This window comes from Solanum lycopersicum, chromosome 5 (assembly GCF_036512215.1).
Source record: "Solanum lycopersicum chromosome 5, SLM_r2.1".
NCBI classification, from domain to species: domain Eukaryota; kingdom Viridiplantae; phylum Streptophyta; class Magnoliopsida; order Solanales; family Solanaceae; genus Solanum; species Solanum lycopersicum.
In genome coordinates, this window is record NC_090804.1 from 49,712,290 (window position 1) to 49,734,005 (window position 21,716).

Below are 21,716 nucleotides of genomic sequence, written 5' to 3' on the forward strand. Positions count from 1 at the left end.
ATAAAAACTATAATTTTATAATAATGAAGCTAATGGTGATAGGTTAGTGTTTGAAGTATGGATGTTTGTTTTGGATAGCGAATTTAAGTTACTGATTTGCTCTCTTCTTTAGGGTTCTCTTTTTATGTTGTTATAGTAATCGCATAAATCATGTTTTATATTAATATTGATAATTAAATATTGAGTGTATTATGTAATATGAAAATTATTAAGGTTGTAGTTATTAGAGAAATTATGACTTAACCCTAGACTTGAAATTTGAGGAGATATAAAGAGTTGGCATGTTAATTGGTATCAATAATTACAAACTTGATTATAAATTTGGGGTGAATTTTTAGGTCAAGGTTAAACACATAAAAGTGTGAGTGTTGTTAATTCCGAAACCTTATTGTAAATATATACTTGAATAGATTCCATTAGTTCGAAGCTCAATGAAAGGGAAGGCTCAAGTCCAAGAATAATTATTCGATTGACTAAGGCAAGTGAATTTCTAAACCCTTGTTAAGTGTATGAAATTCATGTATTTCCTTGTGTGGTGTTGAGAACGACTTAGAGACTTGTTGCTTATTTGTTGGTTTTGTATTCCTTGTTGTAAATTGTGCTTTGTTATCAATATGGTTATCTCCTCATTTTCATTTGAGCATGTCATTTGCATTGTATCTGAGACATGGTTGTGGTAAGATGATGTACCATTTTGAGGGTGGTATCGCGCGCCACGATGGATATTATATTTCGAGGGACGTATCGCGCGCCGCGAAGGTTACTATTATCGAGGGTCGTGTCGTGCATCGCGACAGATGCATGGACAGATATGTGCCCCATGGGTCCCAGACTGAGAGAAAGCGGGTGTGTATCGTTAAGAAAGACATGCATCACTATATTTGACATTGCATCTCATGACATTGCACATTTTATTATTGATGAACTTGAACATGTGTTTTGCTGATCTTGTGATTGTTTCTCTGTGAAGCTTGTGACTGTTGAATATTGAGCTGTTATTGAGAATGTGTAAACTGATATAGTGTGATTATTGAGTTGTGTATTTGGTAAACTGTAAACTGTTAGGCTGTAGCGTGGAGGTTTAGATAGGGTGTAAGGAGTACCCGTATTTTGTTCACTTAATTTGTTTTTAGAGGTTTGCTTGTTGGGTACCGCGTGTTTGGTACTCACCCCTTGCTTCTACAAATTTTGGTAGGCTACGAGTCTTATTCGTGATACCTGTCATTCTTTTCGTTTCCGAGGCATCTTGTGGAGGGTTGTGAGGTAGCTGTTTGTCATCTCAACGAGCTTTCCTACTCCAGTTTATGACTTTGTTTTTACTTGAAAGACAACTTCATGTTAGACTTCTATTTTATTTCAATTCTAATATTTACATTAGAGGCTTGTGCACGTGACAACCTGGTTTTGGGGATTGAATTAATATGACTTGGTTTCATAATAGAAATTGTTGTTGGGTTGTCATTTACTCCCGCACTTTGTTAGATATTGGGTTTTAGGCTGACTTGTCTGTGTGGGATAAGACGAGTGCCATCACACCCATTTGTGGGTCGTGACAAAATGGTATAAGAGCCCCAGGTTCATAGGTATCACGTGTATACAAGCCGAGTCTACATAGAGTCTCAAGTATTAGCACGGAGACGTCTATACTCATCTCTGAGAGGCTATAAAGATTACTAGGAAACTCCCTTTTGTTCATTCTTTCTCATCGTGCGTAGTTACCTTCCTTAGTACTGAGTTGTTATATACTCTTTTGACAGATGACGAAGACTAGAAGTAATGTTACTAGTGGTAGAGGGGAGGCACTTCCCGAGGTAGTTGTTAAGGCCCATGCCAGGCGTCGGGGTAGATATCGAGCTAGATGTCGTGCTAGTAGTACGACAGTAGCCAGATGTCGTGGACGTGGAGCAGCACCAGTGAGAGGTCGTGCTAGAGAGGTCTCTACAGAACCTCAGATTGATGGCAGAGAGGACCAGGTTCCTCCAGATCCTGTAGTCACATCCTTGCTTCAGGATACACTATTGAGGGTGTTAAGTGTGATAGAGGGATTTTCTCAAGGTGGTGGAGCGACTACCACACCACATGACTCTCGTACTAGAGAGGGGGCTCAGACCCAAGAGCAGCAACAAGTTCCTGTTGTTTAGGATGCGGTGGGGTAACTACCAGTAGATCCCGCGGTTCAGAATGATGTTGCACCAGCAGTTGGGGGTCAAGTTGCATCGATGGTTGTCCTGACAGAGGATGAGCAGCGTAGGTGTGATAGATCTCGAAAGATGGACCCACCTCAGTTTCAGGGTGGGAAGAGCGAGGACGCTCATGAGTTTCTAACTACATGCCGAGAGTTACTAGAGGTGGTTGGATTAGCTGAGTCACATGGGGTTCGATATGCTACACTCTAGCTTCATGGACCAGCGAGACACTGGTGGAGACTTATTCGGGGGTTTTGCTAGTTGGATCTCCTCCAGTGACTTGGGAGCAGTTTTCTAGTGCATTCCAAGATCGTTTTATTCCATGGAGCGTGAGAGAGGAGAGTCGCTTGAGGTTTGAGAGTCTGAGACATGATGGTTCGGTTACAGAGTATGAGGCGCGTTTTTGTCAGTTGTCTAGTCATGCATTAGCCATTATTCCAAATGAGACAGAGAGGATCCACAAATTTGTGAGGGGATTGACTTTCTCTATCAGGTCAGCTGTGTTTTGGACATCTAGAGAGGGGGCTTCTTTCCAGTCCATTGTGAGCGCCGCCAAAGAGGAGAAATTGATGGAGAGAGAGGATTTTGGGGACCCTAAAAGAGCTCATATATCAGGTCAGTTTCATGGTGCCTCATCTGGAGGTAGGGTATCACAGAGAGTGAGTGGTTATTTTCAACAGCGGGGACCTATTCATGCATCTATACGACATTTGAGGGTGGCCACACATCTAGGGGTTCTTATGGCCCGGGTCAGGGCTCGTATGGTTCACAGCAGCGACCTATAGGGCGAGACAATTATAGTGGGTTTTCAGGGTCCACACAATAGTTCCCAGGTCAGAGATTTTGTTTTACTTGTGGAGATCCCGATCATCTAATGCGGCAGTGTACTTCTCAAAGAGGTCGTGGTGGGCCTCGACCTAATTCTTCATTCAAGACTAGACCACCAGCTCCACAAGGTAGAGGTCGTGGCAGAGTTTAGTCACCTAGAGGTGATAGAGTTTCTAGTAGTGGTGTTGCAGCTTAACAGAGTGGGGGTAAAGGTACCACCCAGGCTGGAGGTGGACGAGGAGCCCACTGCTATGCTTTCCCCGAGAGACCTGAGGAGGAGACCTGTGATGGTGTTATTACAGGTATCATCGCAGTATGCCATCGACCTACGTCTGTGTTGTTTGATCCAGGTTCTACATTCTCTTATGTGTCTACGTATTTTGCTGCTAAATTTGATATGATATGTGATAGCATAACTGTACCTATTTGTGTTTCTACACCCGTGGGTAAGCCCTTAGTGGTGGATTGAGTGTATCGATCCCGTCTTGTTTCTTTGGCTGGGTATGACACTTGGGTAGACTTAATAATTCTGGGGATGGTAGACTTTGATGTTATCTTGGGTATGGATTGGCTTTCTCCTTATCACGATGTCCTTGATTGTAATGCTAAGACTATGACTTTAGCAATGCCTGGTGTTCCGAGGGTTGAGTGGAAGAGTGTTAGTGGTTCTTATCCTAGCTAGATTATCTCTTTCATTCATGCTCAAAGAATGGTGGAGAGGGGGTGTTTGTCTTACTTAGCATTCATTCGGGATACTAGTGTTGAATCACCTCCCATGGACTCTGTTCCCGTGGTTCAGGAGTTTCTCGATGTATTTCCTTTTGATCTTCCAGGTGTTCCTCCCGATAGGGATATCGATTTTGCGATTGATTTGGAGCCAGGCACTAAACCTATTTCTATACCTCCATATCGTATGGCCCCAGCAGAGTTGAAATAATTGAAGGATCAGTTGTAGGATTTATTGAGTAAGGGTTTTATTCGCCCTAGTGTATCACCTTGGGGTACACCTGTATTGTTTGTGAAGAAAAAGGATGGGACTATGAGGATGTGTATTGATTACAGAAAGTTGAACAAAGTAACAGTGAAGAATAAGTATCCTCTTCCGCGTATTGATGACTTATTCGATCAATTACAGGGATCATCATTGTTCTCTAAGATTGATTTGAGGTCTGGGTATCATCAGCTGAAGATTAGGGAATCAGATATCCCTAAGACAACTTTTCGAACCCGGTATGGGCATTATGAGTTTCTAGTGATGTCCTTCGGATTGACTAATGCTCCTGCAACATTCATGGAGTTGATGAATGGGGTGTTTCGACCATACCTTGATTCTTTTGTGATTGTTTTCATCAATGACTTCTTGGTTTACTCTAAAACTGAGGAGGACCATGTCCGACACCTGAGGATTGTACTTCAGAGGTTGAGAGAAGAGAAGTTGTATGCCAAGTTCTCAAAGTGTGAGTTTTGGCTTACTTCTGTGACATTCTTGGGACACGTGGTGTCCAAGGAGGGTATTAGAGTAGATCCAACAAAAAATGAGGCCGTTAGAGGCTGGACGCGACCTACTTCAGCTACTGATATTCGGAGTTTTGTGGGATTGGAAATCTATTATTGATGATTTGTTCAGAGTTTCTCTACTATTGCAGCTCCATTAACTAGATTGACTCGACATGATGTGCGTTTTCAGTGGCCTGATGAGTGTGAGTAGACCTTTCAAAAACTCAAGACTTTATTGACTTCAACTCCTATGTTGACTCTACCTGAGGAGGGTGTAGACTTTACAGTGTATTGTGATGCTTCAGGAGTTGGATTGGGTAGTGTTTTGATGCAGAAGCGGAAAGTGATTGCCTATGCTTCTAGGCAATTGAAGTCCCATGAGAAGAACTACCCTACTCATGATATGGTGTTTGCGGCTGTGGTATTTGTACTTAAGTTATGGCGTCATTATTTGTATGGAGTGCATTGTGAGATCTTCACTGATCATCGAAATCTCCAGTATATCTCTAGTCAGAGAGATTTGAACTTGAGGCAGCGGAGATGGCTTGAGTTGTTGAAGGACTATGATGTGACCATTCTGTATCATCCGGGGAAGGCCAATGTTGTGGCCGATGCTTTGAGTAGGAAGACTCATAGCGTGGGGAGTCTTGCATCTCTTAGTGTTGAGGAGGGACCATTGGCTAGAGATGTTCAATTGTTAGCTAACATTCTTGTCCGATTGCAGATCTCAGAGGTGAGTGATGGGATGATTGCTTTTATTGAGGCTCGATCTTCTTTAGTCGAGCAGATTCGTGCACACTAGTTTGATGATGAAAAAATTATGTCTCATTCGAGATAAAGTATTGAGTGGGGAGCTAAGGAGTCTGTCCTTGATTCTGATGGTGTCTTACGGATCGGAGGCAGGATTTGTGTGCCTAAGACAGGCGGTTTGATTAGATTGATTCTTGAGGAGGCCCATTATTCTCGGTATTCCATCCACCCAGGAGCGGCGAAGATGTATCATGATTCGAGTCAACATTACTGGTGGTGTGGGATGAAGATGGATATTTCAGACTTTGTTTCAAGGTGTTTGACTTGCCAGCAGGTCAAGTGTGAGCACCAGCGGCCCGGGGGTGTATCTCAGAGGATGCCTATTCCTACTTGAAAGTGGGAGCGGATTACCATGGGCTTTGTTGTGGGTTTGCCTACCACACTGGGTGGTTATGACTCTATTTTGGTCGTTGTGAATAGGCTGATGAAATCTGCCCACTTCATCCCAGTTCGGGTGAAGTATACGGCAGAAAAGTTAGCCGAGCTATATATCAATCAGATTGTATGACTACATGGAGTTTCTGTTTCTATCATATCGGATTGAGGTTCACTATTTACTTCTCACTTCAGGAAGGAACTACAACATGGTCTGGGTACCCAGTTAGATATGAGTACAGCCTTTCACCCTTAGACAGACGGTCAGTCCGAGCGGACGATTCAGGTGTTGGAGGTCATGCTCCCGGCGTGTGTGATCAATTTTGGAGCTAGATGGGATCGACATTTACCCTTAGTGGAGTTTGCCTATAATAACAGTTATCACTCTAGTATCCATATGGCCCCATTTGAGGCGTTGTATGGTAGACGGTGTAGATCTCCGATTGGTTGGTTTGATTCGGCGGAGATGGACTCTTTGGATACAGATTTGCTTAGAGATGTTATGGAGAAAGTCCGTATGATTCAGTATAGATTATTGACACCTCAGAGTCAACATAAGAGTTATGCAGATCGAGAGCTAGAGCCTTGGTGTTTATGGAGGGTGATCATGTTTGGCTCCGAGTACCACCCATGAAAGGTGTAATGAGGTTTGGAAAGAAGGGAAAAATAAGCCCTAGGTTGATTGGACCTTTTGAGATTTTGAGCCGAGTAAGAGAAATGGCCTATAAGTTGGCCTTGCCACCTAGTTTGTCGGCAGTTCAACCTGTTTTTCATGTCTCTATGCTTCGAAAGTATATTCCGGATGAATCTCATGTGCTTTCACTTGACTCTGTGGAGTTAAGTCCAGACTTGACATTTGAGGAAGAACCTATAGCTATTTTGGATAGGCAGGTTCGCAAGCTTAGGACCAAGGAGATTGCTTCAGTGAAAGTGCAATGGAAGCACCGATCTGCAAGGGAGGAAACTTAGGAGACTGAGTCTGACATGCGTGCAAGATATCCTCAACTTTTTGAAGTTTCAGGTAATTACTTTTGCTCTATGTTCGAGGATGAACATGATTTTTAGTGGTGGATAATGTAATGACCCAAAAGCTCCTCTTTAGAATTTTTGAATATTTATTTAACTTAAGTTAATTAATCAATAGTTTATGGTCTAAAGTGATAATTTATTTAAGACCCTATACCCTTTTAGCCTATATTGAATAAAAGATGTGGGTAAAACCTATCAGTTTTAGTACTTAAATAATTCAGAAAAAAAATTTAGGGAAAAGGAGGAACTAACGGTGGCAGCAACAAATTAAGAACTTCAGGTAATGCATTCTCTGCATATATGTTTCGTGAATTTATACATTCATCTATAAGTATAAAACAAGTAGGATAGTTGGTAGGAAAAAAATAATGGATTGCCTTTTCAATTTGTTGATCAGATGAGTGCCTTTTATAAGTGCATAACAAAATTTATTTAATAAAAGTAACATTGATACAAATGTATTTTTCAACACAAATCATATCAGAGTATTTATAATTCTAATTGCAACTTAAAATTTTTTTTACACAAATTATACCAAAGTATTTTTTTCAACATCAATACCGATTAATAACAAATGTAAACAATATTTAAATGATAACTGTTTAACAAAACATTATTGTCTTAAAAATATTACGATTATTTCACTTTTCTTTTGGGAAGAAAGTACAAGTTCTTCTGTTATGACCTTGTTATCCACAAGAATTTGTGTTCACGTAATTTTTTTATCTGTATTTTTTTTCTTATTTTCCTTAGACGTCTAGCTAATTGTCATTGTCTAGGTGGATTCACAATTTCAGCTACCACATCATCAGGAGTTGACCAATATTCCTTATCTGGCATTGTTACCATTGAAATCTCATATATTTTTGCTAATCCACCGGGCTTGAAGTAATCACAGCAATATGGATGCATATCTTTGACATTCTTTTCTTTTAAAACAACGCTTGCATGTGCACAAGGTATCTCATCTAGTTGAAATCTTCCACAAAAACATACTTTCCGCTCAAGAAAAACAATGTATCTTCTTCCAGCGTCATAAATGGAAAAAATAAATTCAAATGATGGAACAACTTGCGTGCATTAAAAAAGTCAACTATACAATTATTTCAAAGAAATCATGTTCAAACTACAGAATGATACAATGAATTAGATACATGTAATATAAAATAATATATTATGATACATACCTCCATCTTTGAACTTAGAGACACGTTTATAATCAATACCTCCTCAAATCTTCTGTGTCCTTTGTATAAGAGGCTATTTCTCTGTTTTTGCAATGCCAAGAACTAAATAGGATTCTAACTTCTTCCAAGAATTTTAATATAGATAATTTTCATCCTTCAATAAGACAACTATTGATATATTCTGCAACGTTCGAAGTCATCATTCTACCTCTATTTACTATTCAATGAACTCTCGACCACTTCTCACACCATGAATCCACAAAGAACTCCTTAACTTTGTGATCAACTCTATAAATCTTAGCCATAAATTTATCAAAATCCTCCTTTCTGTATTTCTTGGCCTTATAGTAGAATGGATCATTTACGATGTTTCTTCTCCTTTTGAAGTTGCTACAGACATTCTCTCAAAGATGTCATATGCATGCATAAAGAGGTACATTTGAGAAAACAATCCTTACACTCTTCATAATACTCTAAATTCTACTTGATACAACACACATATCTTTTCGCTCGCCAAATGCATTTTTGAATTGTTCGAAAAGTCATGTCCATGAAAAGTCATTTTTTTATGTCAACAACACCATATCCCAATGGAAATATGCAACCTAATTATAGAAACGCATTATATCATTTGATACATAACATTCACAAATACATCACAATTAAAAAAAATAAATACCTGCCCCATCAAGTGAGCTTGCTGATACAAATGTCTCTTTGTAAGATCCGCTCAGATGTGCACCATCGACAACAACTATTGGCCTGCAGTAATCAAACCCCCTAATCAATGGTTTTAAGAGTATGAATAGATACATTTCATCTTCCTCGGTCTTCTGCAGTCTTATATAAGAATTTGGATGCTGGGTATTTAACATTTATATGTATCTCGACATCTGTCTATATCGTATAAATGATTTTTCCCTTATCATTTCTAGTGTACATTCTTTAGCACGCTATGATTGTTGATAAGATATTTGAACCCCATAAAATTCTCTAATATCATCAATTTTATCTTTCGGAGTATGAATTTGTGTATGGTTGACCAATTTGGGAGCAGTCACAGTACTTACAAATTCGACTGTTGCTTGGACTTTGGTTAGTATCCTATTCCTCATTGTACACGTATGTACTATTGAAGCTTCTCACTATGAAAACAACATATTTTTCTTGTAGAAAACCTTTATAGTCCAACCACATTTGTTCGAAAAACATATCAACACATAGTTGTACAAAGTTTTTCATCATATTAATACATATAGCAGTTACATCTTATAATATATACAACTAATGTTTAAAGTAATCAAAGAATGATTTACATGAATGAATCAATAGTTTTAAAGACTAACATAATAATTTAGTGTATTTTTTGTATCATGTTAAAAAAATTTATTTATACACGTATCACAATATTTTGTAATATATCAACTTTATGTTTGTTGGAACTACTAAATTATTTACTATTTTAGCAGTAGTATATTAAAGTATCAACATAGTTAACACAAATGTATCAGCAATATTAACAAACAAATAAATCATCTATAGTTAACTCAGTGTATCAACGAACTAACGAACTAATGCTACCTGACTGTTGCTATAACATTCAGTAATGTTTCAACAACATTATCTTAACGTTTCAACCATATTCACTTAATATATCAACAAATACTCTATTTACAAAAAATCACATTTAGCATCTAAACAAAATCATAATCACAGAATTTTTAATTCTTAATGTATCAGACATTAAAACAAAATAATTGTATCACCATTTATAGATCTAAAAATCCAAACAATCCGATACCTTTGTCTATCAAATCTCTCTACTTTACAATTGAAGTTGTTCTTTATCTTATATTTCGCCATCACATCTATCAGTGTTGCTTTCTTATATAACTGACATGTGTTCACCTCTATACTTTTTGAAACAATTATGTAATTTGTAACTTCCAATTCTGGAATATAATACGAATAAGAAATTCTTGATTCATCCATCGCAAGAGCTTGTGTATCCAATGTTGTACCTTCTACTCACCTAATTTCTACGCATTTTCCTTCAAAGTTATTTACACTACCACAAATCTTTTCACTTGTGTTAATGCATAATGGATACATTGCATATCCTGACTCATTTTTTTCACTTCTAAATATAGTTTAACGCCCATGTAATTCTTAACTTTCATAGGAGACGAGTTACCTTCTATGATATAACAAATTTCAATGTTTTTTCTTGATACATCGATATCCAACTTGGTATAAATTGCTGCTTTGAGATTCAAAACGAAATTGATTGTCCAACAAAAATTCTTTTATATTAGTAACTTTCATATTGCACTTCTCTGACCAAAATTCCTGAATGCCTCAGTAAATTTGATATATTTATCATGTAGCAACAAAAAAATCTAAAATTTTATTCATATTTCTTGCTTTTTCAATGGATTTTCATAAACTTTTCTTCAATGTAGAAGATATTATTTTGAAATTTGAAATTTGTAACGTATGAATCAATTACCTCTTAAGATATGGAGTCCTTAGGACCGGTAGTCGTAAATCAAGCTAATTAACATAACAAACTTAATTATTACATTTTCCCCTTTTTAGCGCAACAATTATTTTTTTATCGTGTATTAGTTATTGTGTATCAGATGGTAGTCATGTATCAAATGCCGTCCTTTTTAAGGGATTTTCTGTAAAAAATATAAATTAGTTGGGATAGGATGTAACTCTTATCTTACACTATGAGAATCCTTTAATTTTTACTATATTAAATGTTAACTTGTGCAATTAATAATTAATAATGGTGGATGAAAAAAGTAATTATTTTAGGAAAAATATTAGTTACAAGAATTTTCTTGGAATATTATTAGAAATATTTCATTCATCTTTACTTACAAAACAAATTGTAAGAATGTGATGACCTTAAAAATTAAATAGGATAATGTCATGACCCGATTATGGAATTCGAATCGCAATCGGCATCGTTGACCTCTCAGATGTCGCAGAGAAGCCTATTCTTGCATTCATCACATTTATATGGTTAATTTTAGCGGAAAATTTAAGTTTTTTATAACTATGAAGTTTACATAGACTTCAGATAGTTAATACTTAATTGCATCAAATACTAAGCTCAACATAAATGAAACAACCATCTATCATAAGAATCAATTCAAAATAGACGATGATTATATCATAAATAGTTTGTCAAATATGGTCTTATTACAAAGCTTCAAAATAAAAACGCGAAAGAAACGCTAGGGACAACATCCAGTAGCTATGTCTAAAACTAAGGCTAGACTACAACTTTAGCATTCTCGAAATCAAGAGGCCCTAGCAAATGGTTTGGAGAATGCTGATGTCCAAACCGCTGCAAGCGTCTTCAATCTGTCCTCTGACCTGCACCTATAAAATAGTAAATTGTATAGGGTTAGTACACCACTTTTACTAAGTATGGGTGTGTGCACACATAAAGTAATGCATGATCAATGAAAACTCTTCCTAATCAACTGACATTTCAGGAAAGTCTAATCCTGATTCATTAGTTGTGAATTGTGGTATGAATATGATGTATTTTAATGCATTTAAAGCACACAACTCGTTTTCTATATGATTACAAGACATTAGTATCATCAATATAATTTTAGAACCTCTCGGGCTAAGATTTGAAAAATTATTATTCCTACCCCGAGAGATCACCTCTCTATACTTTCTTTTTAAATCTTTTTCTTCTTGTTGTTGTGTAGTTCAATAATTCTTTTAGTCTATATTTTACTTACAAGTGCAATGATTCATTGTAGTCCCATGCCCACAGTGAATCATTGCAAGTAATCCAAGGACTAAGGAATTATTTCCTTACCTTATAATGAATCATTCTTTACAGTATATATTCGTTAACATTTCATAAGCCATTCTCTATTGGCTATGCCATCTATTTCATTAATTTCATCTTAGAGAAGTTATGAGGTATTTAGTTAAAATTATGTTTCCACTTCCTTTATTGACATCATATAAGAAGTCATTATAGGCCAATCTTATTTGGTTTTGCCCATTATTTGCTGAAACTTCATGAGTGTGATATTGACAATTAACATTCTTACGCTCTTCTTCATTGCTCACTTTGAACATACGATCCATCATCATCGTTCGTTCTCACTTTTATAGTGACATCATTAGTAATAAGATCATGCGAGCTTAACATGAAATCCAGCGTCTTCCCACACTGAAAAGAGGTGATTCACCGGTCAAAATAAATCTAGATCATGTGAGCTACTCATAAAATCCAGTGTCTGCCCCACACTGAAAAAGGGTGATTCTCGGCTATGACGGATCCATCTCAAGTGTTCACTCCACACCGAAAGGAGTGGCTCACGGTTGTAGCTGCATTTCATCGTTTATGGATGATGAAAACTTCTTTCAATGAGTTACATATGTTCATAGTTCATTCTTTTAGAGCATGTCGGGAGTTGTTCCGATGGATGACATGGCATTGGTTATGGTTTTATTGAATTACTTTACAAGTGATTATAATATATTTGATACTCTTACTACACAAGATTGAAATATGATTAGTATTGACATAAACATTTGGGTACAAATTACATAACCATTTTTGATGGCATAGACCAATTTTACATTCTTTCATGCTTGGTTGTATATATATATATATATTATTCATTATCCAATCTTCTAATTATTTAACATAATATTATAGTCATTTGCATGCACCCGTTTTGGACAATGTATTGTTAGCCATTTTATTGGCATAAGCCAAACAATCACTCAAATTATGATTTCATGGCAATCTTTTTAGCTAACCTTATAACATAAATTTAGGCATAACGTTTTTAAACATCTTGAACAGAATAATATGATCATTTAACAAACACAACATCATTAACAAGTCACATTTATAGTAGGTATGCACCACAAACCGTAATCATCTTCATACATAACAGTTTAGGACACATCTTAACATAGTATCATTCTCTTAAACAATCTTGGTTCACGAATTTAGAGTAACGTTTTTAAGACATGTTGGACAGAATCATATTAATATTTGACGAATTTAACACCTTCATAACGTCACAATAACGGCAATGCAATTCGGACAAACACATCAATACTTAAAGCAATTACGGATTTAACTAACACATCGTCGAATCATGATTCACGTTTTAAGCACTTAACTGTATATGATCACAACATCATAGGTTAATCGACATTCATAACTAAAGAACATTACACAAAAGATCAGCCAGCACCACATATGAACAACATGATCTCTAACCTATTCAACATGGAATCGAAAAGGATACTAGGGACGAAGGATTTTGACGAGAACACGGGAACAACCCTAGTTTTCAAGATCTTTGAATCATTGGAGAGAAAGTTATCCTGGAGAAATAAGTCCAGGAGAGAAACACAAACCTTATGTAGAACCTACGAAGATCACCTTGAACGAAACCTTGAAGAAAACCTCGAATTTGCCTAAGAACTCGTTAGCGTTCTATGTTTTCGTGCAGTTTGTCGCCTACTGCCTTAGCATCATGAGTCTCAACATTTTGATCGTGATTTGAAGGTTTAGAAACTGATATTGAATTATAAAACTTAGTTTCAATAAGTTAATTTGATAAACTAATTAACCAATTACAAAAACATCCCTTCTGAGTTGATTAAACATAGGAGAACATAATACTTGGTCAAATCTGAAATTTTTCCTAAGAATTTTGCTTTGACCCTTTAAACTAATTAATTAAATGGATAATTTAATTAATTAAGGGAACTAGGGTAATTACTAAAGTGACCCTAAATTATTGGAACTAAAATTAACCCTTTTGGACCATCCTAGGTTAAGTACTAGGATGTTTTTTGAGTTGTACTAGCTTAGTATAAGAATTTCGGTTTGACCCCTTTAATTTAATTAATTAAATGACTAATTTAATTATTAAGTGACCTAGGGTAATTAATAAAGTACCCTTATGTCGTTATAACCATAACTAATCCTTTGGCCCATCTGAGGTTAGGCACTAGGTTGTCTTTTTCTTGTCTTAACCGAAATCAGGAATTTGCTTTGTAATTTATGTTTTTTCCTTTTAAATTAATTAATTAAGATGATAAATTAATTAATTCAGTAGCCTAGAGTAATTAGTAAAGTATCCTATGTTTTTAGGACCATAACCAACCTTTTAGACCATCCTAGGTTAGGTACTAGGTGGCCACTTTAACTAGTTACTAGGTTAGTGCCACCCGGTTAAGTCTTAGGTTGTCGAGTGCACTAATTAATTTATTTAGTTTGGTCCTAGGTTATTTATCTATGTAGGGCAGTAAGTTAGAGTCTAGAATTGGTTAGGAAGTTAGGCCCCACATGGAGTGGTCCCTTGTGCACGTTTTCCCCCTAACTACCCTAACCTAATTCGACTAGGGTGGTCCCTTCCTTTGGCCTCTTCTTCACATGTCTTGTTTATGTGCTTTCACATGTGTTGGTTTTACTTTCCTAACTAACTATTATTTATGGTTCCTTTGGGAATGTTGCTTATTGTCCCAAAGACCCTCACTAAGTCCTTGGGCACTGCTCACTCTACATAATCATTTTAAATGGTTATGTACTTAGGGTACTAGGCTTGACACTTGGATGTCTAGTACCTTATGTGTTTTCAATTGATGAATTTCGGAATTTTAGCTTAGGGTCTTCCTTGATGGTACATTTCCTAAACAAGCTCATTAATACTTAGATATATGGCTAACACCCTTTAAGCCAATATTTTTTAATATGCCCAATATTTTGCTTATTGGGTATTATATAGAAATTGGCTATTACCCCTTAGCCAATTTTCTATACTATGCCCAATATTTCTCAATATTGAGCATTGAAATGTCTATGTATCCCAATGCGCATTCATAAAGACCTATTAGGCTCTTCACTAGATATAAAATTTTCCAGAATGTTACAGATAAATAGAGACTATCATGTGTTTCATGAGTTAATAATGTGTTAACATAATGAAAATAACTTTAGAAATCAGTTTCAAAGATTTGGAAGTCGAACGTCAAAGAAAGATCAAGACGTTTGGAAACTATTGTTGTGTGTGCTAGTGTGTCTTTGCATGTTTTATGTGTTGTTTTTTGTCTAAAATGATAAGATCTGGCACTTGAATCTAGATGATCATGTTTAGCTTTGAAACTTCTGGGTAACACTCCCCTTGGACCACCTTATGGGTCCTTGCGGAGGACCCAAATGTTGTCCATAATGCTGAAAAGAAAGCCCCAAACAATTCCCAGTAGACTATTTAACGCCCTGTCAAATGGGGGCGTAGCTCCACACTGAGTCGTGGGAGCTTATCCCCAAATAACGAGCCTCTGTCACAAACCACGACGTGCAGGACAACCCCGTTAACCCATCCACGGTCCGTGGATGGGGTCGTCGTTTGCCACCTACAAATTCTATAGAGTAAACATCCTAATTAACTAGTGGATGGTTATTTAGATGTTTTCAAGTATTTAAGTTATTTATACACCTGAAAACCTAAATTAGACTTCACTTTTTAAAATAAAAACCCCTCTCCTAAACAAAATTCTCTCAAGACTGCATTGAAGCTTGAACTTAAGTTAGAGTTAGGATTGAAGATTTTAAGTGGTTTATTCATCAAATTTCATGGGTTTTATTATAATAAGGTATGTTAATTCATCCTTGATTATTTTTCATATGAGGATCCAATCCAAAGGCTTTTTCAAAAGGTTTCAAAATCCTAAAATCTTCTATTTCTAATTCTAAGTACGTGTTCTTGCATGAAAAGATTTTAATGGATGAATTATGATTTTTTTCAACATTAATTGATAATTTTATAATAGAAAACATCCATGGACCCATGATCATTCTAATCCTCTAATGTTGGATTATGAATTGGGTTTGATGAATGTGATTGGATAATTTTAGAATTGTGTTTATGCTATGCTGTATTATGATTATCTACTGCCAATTATGCCTAATTATGATGAATTGCTAGAGAATTGAGTAAAGGTGATCAAGGTTTGGATGAATGGTAAGTTGATCTAAATTGTCTAGTTCTTATTAAATAGATCTTGTGTGGTATGGTGGCGATGTTTACTTGATATATATGGATATATATGTGAATTGTGATTATATCCTTGAAGGCATTGAATGTGATGTTAAGTGATGTTAGAATGTATACACATTGAGATGTCTTATGAAGCTATGAATGTGTGTCTTGAATATACTGTCTAATTAAAGTATGATTGCGTGTGGATTATGATGAAAATGGTATGATCCTGATTATGAGATAATGTTACAAGTGATGGTGATTAAGTGAAAGGCATTCTTACATGCGCGCGCACACAATGAATGAATGAATGAAATTAAAAAAAATGTAATTAAAGAGGGTCTATTGGGAGGTTCCCTCAATAGAATATTAATGAATGAAATAGGGGGATTTTGGGGTGGACACTCTTCGAGAGTTGAGATGTAGTGTCTAGGAACAACCTTACTATCTCTAAGATCTTTCTAATGAAGTAATGTTAGGTTGGGATGAGTAATCTTTGTAAGTTTAGATGTAGTACTTAGTATCTATCCCTTAACCTATAGCTAATGAATGTAATGAATGTCTAAAATTCGTTGGGATTTATGCTTAGTACCGAGAGGATTTGACAAAGCGGGGGATACTGTTCGTGAGTATAGATGTAGTATCCAATGTACATCTTGAGATGAGTACTCTTAGTGAGTTGAGATTTAGTACTTAGAAGCAATATCCTTGTCCCTTCACTATGCGCTCACATAGGACTAGCTATTGTTGTTCCATGTAAAGGCTAAAGAATCACCCTACCTTAGGCAAGTGGGATCCCTCATTCTGTAGGGGTTAATACTGGGATTCAATGTTAAGTTCTCATGGTCTATGTTAATAAAAGCTAGCCCTCACAAATGAATCTAATTAAATAGGTCTTCCTAAGGGTGTGGTAGGTGGTGGAACGAGACACCATCTATTCCTTGCACAAGTAGACATTTGAAGGGAGTCTTGGTGTTTCCTTGTAATGAAAATCATTGAATGGGTTACTATCGGTTGTTAATGATGCATGTTGATTATATGTCTAATGATTGTAAATCATGTTTATCTTATGTCTAATGTTAGTGAATCATGTTGATCTTATGTCTAATGTTTATAAAGGCTATGTAAATGATTGAATGTGATGTGCCTAGTCTAGGGTGATTCCTAAGGAGCACCAATTGGGTAACTTGGGGGTTTTCTTGGAGGACTGTCTTTATGTGAAGTTCTTAAATATGTGAATGTTTCCTCTAGTAATGAATGTTGACTTGTTGAGGTGTGATGAAAAAGGAAGTATCCTTATCTATGGTAGTGTTAAGGATCGCCTAGGTGTGCATTGAAGAGGTTGTATGAGCGGTCTTTTCATGTCTTACCTAGGTGGATCTTAGTATAACTTTGGATGGAGGTTCTAAATGACTAATGTTTTACTTAATGAAAATGGCTATATGTCGAGAATTATGAAAGTATTACCTTTTATATAAGTTATGACTTATATGATGTCTTGTACACTTGATTCATGAGGTTTTACCAAAATAGCAAGAAAAACATGTTTCAACTAAAATGTCCTCTTTGAAGCATTTTTTTGAATATTTCCATACTTAGTACATTATGTACTAACTCCATATTCTCCTCTATTTCGAAAAGTATTGGTGGAAGGAAGTGAAGATTTCTAGAAGCTAAAGCTTGGGAAGTAGAGTTCTCTCAAGATTGGTATGTCCTCATATGCTCGAGAACATGGATTATATTTCTAGCTTTCTTTCATTGAAGACTTGTATTAGACTATGAGTTTCTTTTTTATGTAAGGTCCATGAGCCTATGATAATAAGAGATGTCTAAGATGGCTTGTGATGATGAGACTTCGTGTCACGACCCCAAATCCGGACCGCGACTGGCACCCACACTTACCCTCCTATGTGAGCGAACCAACCAATCTAAACCTTAACATTTCAATGTAATATCGACATAAAGTAATGCGGAAGACTTAAACTCATTAATAAAAACCAATTACTATTATTATCCCCAAAATCTGGAAGTCATCATCACAAGAACATCTATGATCAAATTACTAAACTAAGAGTATTCTGAAAAGATAAAACAAGTAAAAGCTAGTCCATGCCGGAACTTCAAGGCATCAAGACATGAAGAGGAAGATCCAGTCCAAGCTAGAAGCATTAGCTCACCCTGATATCCGGAGTAATGAAGACTGGCTAGAGTTACTGTTGAGTCGAAGATGACGGCACGTTTGCTGCACTCCACAAATAACAAGAAGAAAACAATAAAAGTAGGGGTCAGTACAAAACACGGGTACTGAGTAGATATCATCGGCCAACTCAAAATAGAAAACAATATATACCAAGTAATATCATAAAATCAACTATGATACTCAACATGTAGCAACAACAAGTACTATATCATTAACAATTACCGTCAAGTTCACACATGAGGACTCAAGCCTCAATACCATACTCATTTTGGAATTATGTTCACTTGATTGTGTATATTAACATCTTTCAAGATTCATTATCTTTATTTCTCTTGTGTCGGTACGTGACACTCCGCTCCCTCATAGTCATTAATCCTTTTGTGTCGGTACGTGACACTCCGATCCCCTACTACTATGTGTCGGAACGTGACACTCCGATCCCCTAAATCTACGTGTTGGTTTGTGACACCCGATCCCCTAAATCTACGTGTCGGTTCGTGACACCCAATCCCCTAATTCTACGTGTCGGTTCGTGACACCCAATCCCCTAATTCTACATGTCGGTTCGTGACACCCGATCCCCTAAATCTACGTGTCGGTTCGTGACACCCGATCCCCTAAATCTACGTGTCAGTTCGTGACACCCGATCCCCTAAATCTACGTGTCGGTTCGTGACACCCGATCCCCTAAATCTACGTGTCGGTTCGTGACACCCGATCCTCTAATCTCCTTCTATCAATTCATCAAGCCTTCTTTCTTACCAAGGCATCATCAATCTCATTACTTTAGTTCATCAAGCCTTCTTTTATACCAAGGCATAATCATTAACAAGAGATTAGGGTTTTGCAAGATTTGGGATTCAATAACTTCATCATGCTTATATAATCACAATTATATAATTACATTCATGCAAGCATACAATTAAGCATATAGAAGGGTTTACAATATTATCAATACATATCATTCGCTATAAAGAGTTTACTACGAATATCGTAAGAGAAACCATAACCTACCTCCACCGAAGACTAGTGATCAAGCAAGAATTTCCCAAAGCCTTGTGTTTTTCCTCTTCGTTCGTCTCTCTCTATCGATTCTCCTTCTCTCTCTTTCAGTTCTTTTCTTTTTCTTATTCAAACCCTCTTTCTTTTACCCTAATTAGTATATAATTAAGATTAAAAGATGGCAATAATAACCCACTAATTAACTTAAGGTTACCTCTTTTAACCCCCAAGTAATTAGACATGTTAACATTAACCCACTAACTTTATAATTAAAGCAGGAATAGTCAAAAACGTCTCTTAAAACGTATAATGAAATCCGACCTAGACTGGGATTACGCAGTCTGTGACGGCCCGTCGCGCCTGCGACGGTCCGTCCTGCTGCCCCGTCACAGAGTTCAGAGACTCAATTTCTCTGAAGAGTTTGTGACGGTCCGTCACAACTGTGACGGTCCGTCCTGCCATTCCGTCACGAAGTTCAGAGAGTCAATTTTCAGTATCCAATTTCAGATTTTCTAAGTGTTTTGAAACGAGACCCTGCGATGGTCCGTTGTGCCCATGACGGTTCGTCGTGGGGTCCGTCGCCTCAGCCTGTTTTTCCAGAAATAAAATCTGTTGTTCAAAAGGACTAAACAGGTCGTTACAATAGATACCAATTTACCCATCGTTCGTCCCCGAACGATCACAAGAAGGAAAACAAGGGCGAAAGGAGTACCTGAATCTGTAAACAGATGTGGGTATCTTTCTCGCATATCTGCCTCCTTCTCCCAAGTGGCTTCTTCAACGGGTCGATTCTTCCATTGAAATTTGATGGATGCAATCTCCCTTGATCTCAACTTGCGAATTTCTTTATCTAGAATGGCAACAGGTTCCTCCTCATAAGACAAATTCTCATCAAGCAAAACTGAATCCCAACGGATAATGTAGTGTCCATCCCCATGGTATCTTTTCAACATCAACACATGGAATACCGGATGCACTCCGGATAGCCCTGGAGGCAAGGCTAACTCATAAGCCACCTTCCCTACTCGCTTAAGTACTTCAAATGGACCAATATACCTTGGGCTAAATTTACCTCGCTTACCAAACCGCATCACCCCTTTCATTGGCGAAACCTTCAACAAGACTTGTTCACCCTCCATAAACTCCAAGTCTCTAACCTTCCGGTCTGCATACTCTTTCTGTCTACTTTGCGTCGCTAAAAGCTTTTCTTGAATAGATTTCACTTTATCTAACGATTCCCTCAGAAGGTCAGTACCCCAAGGTCTAACTTCAAATGCATCAAACCACCCAATGGGAGACCTACATCTTCTCCCATATAGTGCCTCAAATGGGGCCATATCAATGCTTGAGTGATAGATATTGTTGTAGGAGAACTCCGCTAAGGGTAAGAAGCTATCCCACTGACCACCAAATTCTATCACACATGCACGAAGCATATCTTCCAACACTTGAATCGTTCGCTCAGACTGACCATCGGTCTGAGGATGGAACGCAGTACTAAGGTCCAACCTAGTACCCAATTCCGCATGCAATGTTTTCCAAAACTTAGAAGTAAACTGCGTACCTCTATCAGTTATCATGGAGAGTGGAACCCCATGCAATCGCACCACTTCCGAGATGTAAAGTTTGGCTAACTTCTCTGCATTGTAAGTCACCTTGACCAGAATGAAGTGAGCAGACTTAGTTAACCTATCAACAATTACCCAAATGAAATCAAACTTTCCCAATGTCTTTGGAAGACCAACCACGAAATCCATTGCAATCCTTTCCCACTTCCATTCAGGAATGGGCATTCTCTGAAGTGTTCCTCTATAGCTCTGGTTTTAAAACTTTACTTGTTGACAGTTTGGACATTTGGCAATAAAGTCAACAATATCACGCTTCATTCTACTCCACCAAAAGTGTTGCTTTAGGTCACGGTACATCTTGGTTGCACCTGGATGTATAGAATACCTTGAACTATGAGCCTCTGTCAGAATAGTGTTGATCAAATCGTCAACTCGGGGTACACATACCCTTCCCTTGATTCTCAAAACACCTTCCTCATCGATTTGTGTTTCCTTAGCCTCTCCTCGCAACACTTTATCTCGGATCCGAATCAATTTCTCATCATTAAACTGCTTTCCCTTAATCTTGTCAAGAAAAGAAGATCTTGCCTCCACACAAGCCAACAATCCTCCCTTCTCATTTACTTCTAACCTAATAAGGTCGTTAGCCAGAATCTGAACTTCTCTAGCCAATGGGCATCTAGAAGCTTGCAAGTGAGCTAGACTTCCCATGCTTCCCGCCTTTCTACTTAAAGCATCCTCTACAACATTCGCCTTCCCCGGATGATACAAAATAGTGATGTCGTAGTTCTTCAGTAGTTCCATCCATCTCCTCTGTCTCAAGTTCAAATCTTTCTGAGTGAAGACATACTGTAGGCTACGATGATCTGTATAGACCTCACACTTAACCCCATATAAATAGTGTCTCCATTGCTATAATGCTAACACTACCGCGGCCAATTCCAAATCATGAGTTGGATAGTTACGTTCATGCACTTTTCATT